Genomic DNA, 13,367 nt, shown 5'->3' on the forward strand with positions numbered 1-13,367 from the left:
TACTTGAAGTCCTTGGTAGAGAAACAAGAAAATTAAACGAGATCAAGGACATTCACTTTGGAAAGGCCTGTTTGTGAATGATATGATAGCATACATGAGTGACCCCAAAAATTCTACCAGGGAACTCCTACAGCTAATAAACACCTTCAGCCAAGTGGCTGGATACAAAATCAACTCAAAAAATATCAATAGCCCTCCTGTATACAAAAGACAAATGGGCTGAGAAAGAAATTAGGAAAACAACATCCTTCACAATAGCCACAAAGTACCTAAAGTACCTTGGTGTAACTCTAACCAAGCAAGTCAAAGACTTGTATGAAAAAAAATTTTCAGTCTCTAAAGAAATAGAAGAAGATATCAGAAGATGGAAAGACCTCCCATGTTCATGGCTTGGCAGGATTAATATAGTAAAAATGGCCATTTTTCTAAAAGCAATCTACACATTCAATGCAATTCCCATCAAGTTACCAACACAAATATTTATAGACTTTGAAAGAAAAGTTCTCAACTTCATACAGAATAACAAGAAACCCAGAACAGCTAAAATAATCCTCTACAATAAAAAGATCTTCAGGAGATATCTCCATCCCTGATCTCAAGCTGTACTATAGAGCGACAATAATAAAAACTGCATGGTACCGGCATAGAAACAGAATGGTAGATCAACGTAATCGAACAGAAGACACAGAAATAAATCCACACACATTTTGGACACCTAATTTTTGATGAAGATGCCAAAACCATACAATGGAAAAAGATAGCATCTTCAACATATGGTGCTGGTCTAACTGGATGTCTACATGTGGAAAAATGCAAATAGATCCATACATATCACCCTGCACAAAACTAAAATCCAAGTGGATCAAAGACCTCAATATAAAAACACTTAACCTGTTAGAAGAAAAATTCAGGAAGAGCCTTGAACTCCTTGGCATAGGAGACAACTTCCTGAACAGAACAATAGCACAGGCTCTAAGATCAACAACCAAAAAATGGGACCTCCTGAAACTGAAAAGCTTCTGTAAAGCAAAGGGCACTGTCGTCAGAACAAAACAACAGACTAAAGACTGGAAAGGATCTTCACCAACCCTATAACTGACAGAGGGCTAATATTCAGAATATATAAAGAACTTAAGAAGTTAAACAGAACAAATCAAGTAACCCAGTTAAAAAATGGGGAACAGAGGTAAAACAGAGAATTCTCAATAGAGGGACATCTAATAGTAGAGAAAAACACTTACAGAAATGTTCAATGTCCTAAGTCACCAGGAAAATGCAAATCAAAATGACACTGGCTATTTGATCACCTCTCCCTGAGGGGGGAGCAGCCTTACCAGGCCACAGAGGAAGACAATGCAGATAGTCCTGATGAGAACTGAGAGCCTAGAGTCAGATGGAAGGGGAGGAGGTCCTCCCTTCCCAGTGGACTTGGAGAGAGGCATGGGAGGAGATTAAGGAGGGAGGATGAGATCGGGACGGAATGAGGAAGAGGGCTACAGCTGGGATAAAAAGTGAATAAACTGTAATTAATATAAAAAGATTTCTAACTATGGACTGAAAGGGGATCTGAGAAGGAATGACAAGAAAGATGGACAGATTAAATAGATACCTGGGCCAGTCACTTATATGGCCATTCACTTATATTAGGCCTGCACTGGTCAGACACTAAGTCACAATTTTAAAGATTGGGAGCTTAGAGAGAGAGAAAAATATTGAGGGTTGAAAGTTTTCTCCAGGGTTGAGAGAAAAATATATGCATTTGGTTGTCTCTATAATATATAAAAGAACTCTCTCCTGTACCTTTCATTTTTCTCAGAATTTATGAAATGGATCTTCAGAAATATTACTCAATGACGACAGGAAAATTTACCCCCAAAATTATTGATGTTTGTCCTAAAATCCACTTACATACTTATGAAAATACCCCTTAAAATATGTACTTGATGAGGTCACGACCAATTTTATACTCTTCTGAATAATATGAAGGCTATGATCATGGCCTCTGGAGATTATATGGGATATGGTCCCAGAAAACACCTCCATGCTTATATGTGACAATGCAAATATATATATATATATGGCTTCGATCACAGCAGTCCTTAGCATCTACAAGATCACCAAGCAGGACCTACTTGGTATCAGCAGTTCCCCTGATGAGCGTAGGGATAATATCTGCTTCTCATCTATTCACACTAATTTAGAAATTATGAGTTCAGAGGCTTACATATATGGTCCCCTTTGAGCAACCAATATAATCAGTGATTTTATCTTTCATATTTTAAATAGTTTTTGAGAAAAATTTTAGTGTAGTCCACAAACTTCCAAAACTCATAAGTCAGGTTCAACATAACTATAATTGCTGACACGTGCTACCACACCTCTCTCCTTTTCATGATTGTTGCTATTCTTTCCTCAATTCAAACAGCAGAATCACACTTTAAATAATTCATTTTTAAAAATATGACTAAAACATTTGTGATAACAAAGTGAAAATGTGTACAGAAGAAAGTGTACTAAGCTTCAACCCTACTTCAAAAAGTCTGTGCTGCTGTAAAATTTTGAGTAAGAGAAATACCCCTCCCATAGGAAGAACAGATGAATTGGCTATCTGATATCAAATGGACAGTCCTGAAAACATATATACAATTAACATTATACTGACTGAGCTGATTATATTTATGTTGTTAGGAATATATACATAATATATATCCATATATACAAATGTACCTTAATAAACATATATTTGTGTAACAACAATTAATTAAAAAAGAAGCTATGATTTTAAAAGAGAGTAAGTAAGGGATGGGAGGATGTGTAATAAAAAATAAAATGGGGAAATAATAAGGTAATTATAAAGCAAAACATAAATCAAAAACTTTTATTTTTGTACAGTAAAGCCTAATCAAAGTGTAGCTTCTAATAGTACAGCAGCCATGAGGGACATACTCACAGGTTATTAGACACAAACAAAGCATCACTGAAAAAGGAGAGATGTTGTTTTTTTCTTGTTCTGTCTCTTCTGAGTTCTATGGGGCCTTGGCACAGCAAGGTTCGGTATAATCCATCGGTGGTGAACTCCTCCCAGGCTTCCATGTGGGTAAATATGGATTCTCCTGGGACAGGTCTCGACCTAACAGAACAGGTATTCAGTGGATAATTACAAGACTGATGCCGATACTAAATTTCAAAGGGTGCATAGTTTTAAAACACAGCTCCCAAAGCAGGATTCTGTTGAGTTAAAAGACTATTTAAAATGTAATAGAAAGGAAGAGGTCACTTAGGAAGGGAAGTATTGGGAATAGATTGGAGAAATAGGCTTTTTTTTCCAAAAGTGATCAACTTGAGAGTCATGAGAAGACTCAAGTTTGAAGAAGTGTAGCTGGTAGGATATACATCAGTGGTTAACACTTTAATACTGTTAACTCATGTTGTATAGGATACAACCATAAAATTATTTTATGGTTATTATGGTTTATTAATATAAAATTATTTCATTGCTATTTTATAACTGTAATTTTGTTACTGTTATAAATTCTAATGTAAGTCTCTGATAGGAAGATATCTAATATGCCATCTCCAAAGGGTTCAGGACCAAGTTGAGAACCACTTGTCCAGAGTGAGGAAGGGGGTAAATGAAGTAATTGTATTGCAACTAAAATCATTTTTTTAATTTGAGTAATAAAGACTATCCATTATTAATGAAGTTCGCCAATATTATTCATGATTTAAAAATAAAAGCAAGAAGCACATTGCAAAGAATCATATTGGAGAGAAAAAGAAATACTCAAATACTAGAGTGATTCACAAAAAAGATTGATTGCCGGGAGCCAAAGCCATTTAGTGGAGCCAAAGCCAATTAGTGGAAAAGTTAACAACAGCTTCACTAGGACCCTAGGTCATGGGTGATAGATTTATGTGAGAACATCTGCTCATTAGTCTTGGAGCATCCTTGAGAAATCTTAAGGAAACATTCTTATGGTATCTTGCAGGAGGTATCTCAAACCATAAAACACTTTTGCTATCTTCTGCAGCAGTAAATTATCCTTCCCCCTTTCCTGCCTTCTCCCTATATAGCTATGTAAAAATTTCAAATAAACGAGGTCTTGATCAGACAAACAGACTTGGCTTCATTCTTCACGTCTCTTTGTCCTACCCCATTCTTTTCACCCCCCCCTTTAAGACCCCATTGAACTCCTGCGGGTCAGGACAATTGATGCCAAACATTAAATGAAGGCCAAAGTAGGTGACCCCTAAAATTTGGCCATTGGAGTAGCACCATGGATGTTATTGTTCACCCTAATGTAATAATATGTGTGCAATAAGAGTCGATATACTTGGTGTAAAACATGGTGAAATGTATATTTATCCCCATTTATTAATTCCTAATGCTTTTAACCTATTAAAGTTCCACCTGAAAAAGGCAGCATGGAGATATCATTAACCCTGTGAACCTTAGAGCCAATCATAGGTTTTCAAAGGGAATGTGCTTTATTGAGATAGCCAGAAAACTTCATGCACAAAAAAGTCAGACAGCACTGATGCCTACAGAGGAGGATACTTGCTTATTAGTATATACTAAATGCTAAAGACACATAGAATTGTAACTGAAACAACCTGCAAGATATTCGGTAAGTAGTATACCTTGGACACATGATAATCATAAACAGATCATGTAAAATTAGAACGCCTATTTCTTTAAATGATTGAATTTTGATAGTAAACCGTACCTTCTGTAAATTGCGTAGTTTGACATGTTTAATTTTACATTATTAAATGACATAGCAAAACTCTACCAAATTTTAAAGTACTTTATAAAGATTTTCTACTCAATATTTCCTCTTTCAAATGGCTGAAACATTGGAATGCAGTAAAAAATACTGATATACATCTATGTATTGGCATTGAAACACCATAACTATGTAAGTGAACAGAAATAGATGGTGAAGAAAATAATCAGGTTTTTCTAATGGTTTAAACTAGTCAGTAGGGAGCACATATATCCAAAAATGGGCATCTTTGTCCATCTCAAAATGGAGTATATACAAGGACTTATAGGGTTACAAACAAACAAAAACAAACACACTAAAATACAAAGCAACATTCATCAAGAATTTGTGAGACAATTCTTATACAGCAAGAGAACTCATTTTCCTTGCCTCTGGCAAAAGGGACATATAGCACTCCATCGACCTGTGATGTCAGGATATCAGCACCAATGCTGGCCTCCAGGTAAACTGAAGAGGAAAAGTACTTGTTCTACATTTCAGAACCCACACCTGTATTCCTGTCACTTCCCAAACAAGCCTATCTCCTCCTGTACGCTGCTAACTCCCAAAATATTTCTAGCATTACTCTCTATCTCTTTATGAAGGCAGTTTCTTTACTTGTCTGAGCTATCTCCACTTTTCTGTCTTAATATTCTTTCTTTTCTCCTAGACAGCTTGGTCACATAAAGTGTTTTTCTCCCCTCTGGTCTGAACTTTTCTAGAATCCTATAAACATTTTTCATCTTTTATGCATAATAAAATTCTTTCCTGTAATCATCTAAGATTTGGTGTTTTTTCCTGTTATCCAGATCATATAATTGAGTATTTAAAATGTTTGTACTTAAGTGACTATTACTCTGCTAAAAATAGGAATGTATACAGAGATCCCATAGCTTTTAGTTAGAAAGTACTTAATGAAATGAATGAAAGTGTCAAAGAAAGACAGCAGCCAATGGTTTTCAATATGTACATAAATGAAAGGTATGTAATTTAAAGGTATGTTAAAATAGTACCAATTCAGTTTCATGGTAACAGAATTGAAATCAAATGAGCATATTTAGAAAACAGTTCTTGTCTAATCTGAATCTATATCAAAATATTGATTTAGGTTCCAAAGAACACAAAATACATCAGAAACAGTTAACAGTCTGTTGAAAACCAGAGAGCTTTTGAGATTTTAAGGTCAAACTCTGACACAAATTTAAAACAAATCCTTGTAGTCAGGATGAGTACCATAATTGGATGGTATGGAGAATAATCCTCTCATAACTTGGTCAGATATAGTTTTGAAGATATACAAACACCTTTCTCCTTTATAGCTCAGAGCATACTTCAGGTGTTTTATTCTTTCTTTTGGGGAATGGTACTAAATTGTAGTATGAGTAGCTTTTCATGAAGTGGGGTTTACATAATCTGAATGAATCAAGACATAATGCTTCCTGAAACCATTAGTGTATCATGAGAACCGTAATAGTCATTTAAAAATACCTTTACAGTGGAGCCTGGAATGAAGAACCTTTCACTGGGCACAAATTAAGCTTTTCTCTTCTGGCACTAAGCAAAAACGGCTACAGCAGTTTGCAGATGAACTACTGAAGTGTACACATTCTGTAGTAGTCGGGAAAAAAACCACAGTGATGTCAACATTCCAGAGCTCATGCCATAACTGACAGTGTGACACATGCATTTCATTTTCTTCAATCTGCTCACTTTAAAACATTTATTTTGAACAATTTTTGTACCACATGTATTTGAAATAACATTTTCACAACCATATACGTGTTTCTGTAAAAGATATATGATATAGATGATAGATAGATGATTGATGTTAGACAAAAGGATAGATAACTGTAATAATACGTGTGTAAAAATAGGAGGAATACTTGTACAAAACATCGTGATAGACTACGGTCAAACAGAAGGGGAGGATTATAGGGAGAAAAGAGAGAAGGAGGTTGGGATTGGGAGGAGATGAGGGAAGGGGCCACAGCTACAACAAAATTTGAAAAAAATTATAATAAATGATAATAAAAATGAATATTAAAAATCAATAATGTAAAAAAAAATCGTGAAATTTATATTCATCTCCAAAGGTTATCAATTCCTAATTCTTTTAATCTGTTAAAGGTCCATGTGAAAAAAGCCAGCATGCAAAATCATTAAGACTGTGAACCTTGGAGTCTAACACATGCAAAAAACATAGACTACTTTAAAGATGAATGTGCTTTACTGATATACTGTCAGAAAGCTTCATGTACAGAGAAGGCAGAAAGTTTTATTAAAGAATGGAGAGGAGTGCACATCTTATTAGTATATAGCGAAATTTTATATAATAATCCCAGAGAAACAAAGAATTGTGACTGAAACATGGGAGATACTCTCTAAGCTTCATAATAAAGAAATGTAGTATACATTGGGTATATAATAATCATGGACAAATCATTTAAAATTAGAATGTCTATGTTTAAAATGATTGTATTTGGTAAAAGTAATAATTTTTGCCTTCTGTAAAGTGTGTAATTTCATTAATATCTGTAATTATACATTTCTAATTAAGATAGCAAAACTCTACCATACTGTTAGGTTCTTCATAAAAATACTCTGCTGAATAATTATGATTTTTAAACTATGATACATTTGAGTATGGGAAATAAAAACACATCAGAAGGAAATCTATAGAGTGGCATGTGATAACTAAACCCATCACTGTTAAAATAGTAATAAATAATAAACTAGTTAGGTCCCAGGGAGTGCAAATATCCAAAACTGGCAGTCCTGGACCTGCTCAACATGCAGTATAGAAGGAATTCTGGTGATCAGAAAGAAACAAGCAAAAACCAAACAAACATACAAAAAAAAAAAAAAGAAAGAAAGAAAACAAAACAAACAAACAAAAAAACAGCATTCATCAAGAATTTGTGAAATAGTTCTGGTACTGCAAAATGGCCATTTTCCTTGCTCCGACAAAAGGGATACATGGCTCTCTATTGACCTGTAGCTCCTATCAGGATAGCAACACCCATCATGGCCTCCAGGTTCCTTGAAGGGCAAGTAAACGGACTTGTTATACATCTCAAAACACTCATCTAGATTTCTGTGCCTTCCCAAACAGCCTCATCTCTTTCTGCACTCTCGTCATTTCCTAAATATTCTAGAAATACCCTGTCTCTTTTCCACTAATTAACTTATTTATTAATCTTATACATCTTCATCACAGGCTCCTCCCTTCTCTCCTCACACTCCCACCATCATTCTCCCCTCCACCATTCCCTCTTTCCCTTCAGAGAGGCTCCCTTTGTATAACAACCCACCCTAACACATCACATCAGGCAGGACTAAGAGTATCCTCTCTCAATAAGGACAGGCAAGACAGCCCAGCTAGGGGAAAGAGAACTAAGGGCAAGCAACAGAGTCAAAGACAGCTCTCAGTCCAATTGTTAGGGGACACACATGTCGACCAAGATGCACTTCTGCTACATATGTGTAGCTGGACCTACAGTTAGCCTGTGCACTTATGAAAGCACAGTTTGTCTCTGTCTAAGCTATCTCTACTTTTCTCTTAATATTCTTCATTATCTTCTAGACAGTCTTAGTCATATCTGCTTCTTTTTCTCTGTGCTCTCAACTCTTCCAGGTGCCTCTGAACATTTTTCCCCTCTGACCCATAATAAAATTATTCCCTGTAATACTGGAGTGGCTACTAGTTTACTGGTTTCTCTACTGTTCCTGCTCATACATTTTGAATATTTAAAGTATATATTTTATTAAGTGAATATTACTATGCCTAAGTCATTTTACTTCATTCAGGGAATATGTACTGTCAAGTCATAGTTTTTACTTGCGAAGTGTAAAGATCCCTGTGAATCTAACAAAGAGAGACATCAGCCAATGATTGTCATCAAACACATCCGGCAATAATGTAAAGGTATTTTATAAAATACTGCCAATGCAGTTACATGATAAAATTGAAATTAAATGAGTAGGTCTGGAAAGTCATTCCTATCTAGCAGAATCAGTGTTCACATGTATCTGAAACCAGAAAGTTTTTGGATTTGGGGCTGAAATCTGAGCAGTTTCAAACAAAGCTTTGTTGGCATAGTGAGTAAAACAACTAGATGAAACAGAAAATAATCTCTCATAACTTGGGCATATAGTTTTGAAAAAACATGGATATCATTCTCTTGTATAATAACTCAGAGCACACCTCTCTAACATAGTAACTTTGTTTCTTTGGGGGAATGGTATTAACTATTGCTAACAGGACTAGCTTTTCATGAAACAACTGTTAAGAATTTTATCACAGGTTCTAGACAAATCAAGACAGAACATTCCTGAAATCATTAGTCTACCATGAGAATCATAATGATCATTTTAAAATACCTTTACAGTGAAGCCTGGAATAGAGAAACTTTCACTGGGCACAAAATTATCCTTTGCTTTCCTAGCACTAACCAAAAATGGCTACAGCAGTTTGTAGACGAACCACTGAAGTGTAAACATTCTGTAGTAGTCAGGGGGAGAAACCACTATGATGTCAACATTCCAAGGCTCAAGCCATAACTGACAAAGTGACACATGCATTTCAAATCCTTCAGAATTCTGACTTTAAGACATTGATTTTAAACAATTTTTGAACCACATGCGTTTCGAAGAAATAAGATATTCAAAACTGTGTGTATGTGTGTGTAATAGATATATGATATAGATTATGGACTGCGGATAGATGTTAGATAGAAGGATGGATAACTATTATGGTATCAGTGCAAAAATAGAAGGAATACTTGTATTAAACATCATGATAGGCTAGGGTCAAATAGAAGGGGAGGATGACCTTCCCTAACAGTGGACTAGGGGAGGGGTGTTGGGGGAGAAGAGGGAAGGAGGGTGGGATTGGGCAGAGATGAGGGAGGAGGCCACAGATTTGAAAAAAAATGTAATAAACAATAATAACAATATTAAAAAGACAGTAATGTAAAAAAAATCATGAAATTTATATTCATCTCCAAAGATTATCAAGAATTAGGAAAAAAATTCCTAATTCTTTTAAGCTATTAAAGGCCCATGTGAAAAAAGACAGCACGCATTAGGACTGTGAACCTTGGAGTCTAGCACATGCAAAAATCATAGAATACTTTGAAGATGAGTGTGCTTTACTGAGATACAGTCAGAAAGCTTGGAAGAGTGGAGAGGAGTGAACATGCTTATTAGTATACAGTAAATTTTATATATTAATCCTAGAGACACAAAAAATTGTGACTGAAACATGGGAAATGCTCTGTAAATTTAATAATAAAATATGTCGTATACCTTGGACATATAATAACCATGGACAAATCATTCTAAATTAGAATGCCTGTCTTTACGGTGATTGTACTTGGTGACAGTAATAATTTTTTACGGTGATTGTACTTGGTGACAGTAATAATTTTTTACTTCTGCAACGTGTGTAATTTCATTAATATGTGTATTATACATTTCTAATTAAGATAGCAAAATTCTACCAGACTATTAGGTTCTTCATAAAGATAGTCTGCTGAATAATTGTGATTTTAAAAATATGACATATTTGAGTATGGGAAATAAAAACACATCAGAAGGAAATCTACAGAAAGGCATGCAATAACTAAACCCATTACTTTTTAAAAGGACATAAATAGGTGTGAAGAGTGTAATCAGGCTTTCCTAATAGTTTAAACTTGTTAGGTCCCAGGAAGTGCAATTATCAAAAAAAAAAAAAAAAAATGCAAATCCTGGACCTGCTCAACATGTAGTATCAAAGGGATTCTGGTGACTAGAAACAAACAACAAACAAACACACATACCAAAAATAGCATTCATCCAGAATTAGTGAAATAGTTCTTGTCCAGCGAAAGAAACATTTTTCTTGCTCTGATAAAAGGGACATACTGCTCTCTTTTGACCTGTGGCTCCTCTCAGGATATCAACACCACCCATGGTGGCCTCCGGGTTCCCTGAAGGGGGAGTAAATGTACTTGTTATACACCTCAAACCATCCATCTAGATTCCTGTGCCTTCCCTAACAGCCTCATCTCTTTCTGTACTATCCTAATTTGCTAAATAGTCTAGAAATTACCCTTTCTTTCCACCGATTAATTTATTAATTTCGTATCTTCATCACAGGCCCCCATGCCTTCTCTTCACATTCCCACCATCATTCTCCCCTCCACCATTCCCTCTTTCTCTTCAGAGAGGCTCACTATGTGTACCAACCCACCCTGACACATCACATCAGGCAGGACTAAGAGCATCTTCTCTCAATAAGGACAGGAAAGACAGCCCAGCTAGGGGAAAGGGAACTAAGGGCAAGCAACAGAATCTAAAAGCTCTCAGTCCAATTGTTAGGGGACCCACATGTTGACTAAGCTACAGACTTGCTACATCAGTGTAGGGGGACCTCGGTCCAGCCAGTGCACTGATGAAAGCATACTTTGTCTCTAAGCTATCTCTACTTTTCTCTTAATATTCTTCATTCGTCTTGGTCATATCAAGTCTGCTTCTTTTTCTCTGTGCTCTGAACTCTTCCAGGTGCCTCTGAACATTTTTCCTCTCTCATCCATAATAAAATTACTCACTGTAATAATGGACTAGCTGCTATTTTGCTGGTTTCTCTGCTGTTCCTGCTCATACAGTTTGAATATTTAAAGTATCTATTTTATTAAGTGAATATTATGATGCCCAAGACATGTTACTTCATTCAAGGAGCCCCAATCCTAAGCTGAACAGCTCCTCCTCACATGATGCGGAGGCTCTGGATGGATGACTCCAGGGTGTGGAGAAAGCAGAGCTCAGTCAGCCCTGGAGACCCTGGCTCCCTGCCACATTGCTGCACTCCCCAGCCTCAGGGCCTGGAGTCTCCTTCCCCAAGAGTTTACATCACCTCTAGCTAGTCTCCTTCCTTCCTTTCTTCCCTCCCTCCTTCCCTCCCTGCCTGGCCCTGGCTCGGTATGCACCAGGCTGTGTATGTATGTATGTAAGCATGTGTGCATGTATTTTTGCACACACCACATGTGTGCCTGTTGTCTGTGGAAAGGTGGAAGAGCATCAAATTCCGTGGACCTGGTTGTGAGCTGCCAAGGGGGGTGTTGGGAACCAAATCCTGAGTCCTAGGAGAGTGCTCTTAACTGCTGAGCCATCACTCCAGGCCCTATACTACTCTTTGTATTATCATACTTGTTACATGTGCGTGTGCGTGTGTGTGTGCATGTTCTATCTTCTCAGCTCATTGCATTATTTTTTTGCGGGGGGTAAGGTTCTATCATCTAGTTCAGAATGGCACCAAGCTCGGAGCAATCCCTCTGCTTCAGCCTCCCAAGCCTCGGCATTCCAGGACTGAGCCCTCGGCCAACTGTGTAAACTGTGAAGCTGTGTCTGTGCACAGCTATGTGAGCTACTGGCTTCAACATGGCGCTGAGCTTTCCCGAGGAGGAGGTCAGCTTGGAGCCACCACCGACCCACCAGCTGGGATCCATGCTCCCCTCAACTTAGGGACTCTGGGGCCAGCTCTTTTGCCAGGCACTGCAGCAGGGCAGCTCAGTGGAGAGTGTGTGTATGGCCCAGGCTGCACCCCGGTGCTGCCGACAGCCACTAGGGAGACACACCTTGAAATCCCAGATCGTCATGGCCCCGTCGACGACGGTAGTGCAGAATTTATGACAGTCCTGCTGCTCTACCTTGTAAATGGACACCTGGCTAAAAGAAGAGTGAGACCATGAGGTCTGTGGAAGGAGTGAGGCCAACCCCCCAAGCCCTGTACCAACAATTGGCTGGGGGTGCACTGGAGACCCTGTACCAGAGCAGGAGGGCTCACTCACCTGGTATGTGGCCCAGCGGGTAGGCCCAAGACTATACCAGGCCCTGGCTGGGTCCCCAATGTCACATACACTGGGTGCTGGTGATTGCATGGAGCCCTAGCCATCTGAAGGTGGAGGCTAGAGGTTACAAGTTCAAAGTCAGGGGGGCTGGAGGGACTGCTCGGAGGGTGAGAGTACCGACTGCTCTTCCAGAGGTCCTGAGTTCAAGTGCCAGCACGCACACAGTGGCTCACAACCATCTGGTGTCAGAGGAGAGGGAGAGGGAAAAGGAGGGAGGGAAAGAGAGAGGAAGGGAGGGAGAGGGCTGGAGAGAGAGGGAGAGAAAGGGAGAAGAGAGGAGGGGAGAGAGAGGGAGAGAAAGGGAGGAGGAAGAAAGGAGAAAGGCAGAGAGAGAAGAAGGGAAAGTGGAAGAAAGGAAAAGAGAGAGGAGGGAGAAGGAGGGGGAAGGAGAAAAAGGGGGAAGGAGGAACAGGGAGAGAGAGGGGGAAAGGGAGTGAGAGAAGAGAGGGAATAGAGAAGTAAGGGAAAGGAGAGGGAGAGGGAGGCAGGAAAGAAGAGAGCGAGATGGGGGAAGGAGAGGGAGGAGAAGGCAGCTGAAACTCACCATGTAGACTAGGCAGGCCTGGAGCTCGCTGTGTACACCAGGCAGGCCTGGAGCTCGCTGTGTACACCAGGCCGGCCTGGAGCTCACTGTGTAGACCAGGCTGGCCTGCAGCTCACTGTGTAGACCAGGCTGGCCTGGAACTCACTGCATTGACAAGGCTGGCCT

General features: G+C 38.4%; 1 protein-coding gene across 1 annotated transcript in view; it reads right to left on the reverse strand.

The window, feature by feature from the left end:
- Positions 1–2,841: 2,841 nt before the first annotated feature.
- The window catches only part of LOC129692336 (zinc finger protein 394-like), a 13,462-nt gene continuing 2,936 nt past the window's right edge, over positions 2,842–13,367 (reverse strand). The window contains exons 5-7 of the mRNA XM_055628670.1: positions 12,386–12,476; positions 10,589–10,738; positions 2,842–3,130 (exon numbers count right to left, since the gene is read on the reverse strand). The gene's annotated coding sequence lies outside the window, so the exon portion shown is untranslated. The remainder of the gene's footprint in view (positions 3,131–10,588; positions 10,739–12,385; positions 12,477–13,367) is intronic.

This window comes from Psammomys obesus, unplaced genomic scaffold, assembly GCF_907164565.1.
Source record: "Psammomys obesus unplaced genomic scaffold, mPsaObe1.curated_primary_1811, whole genome shotgun sequence".
Classification (NCBI taxonomy): Eukaryota; Metazoa; Chordata; class Mammalia; order Rodentia; family Muridae; genus Psammomys; species Psammomys obesus.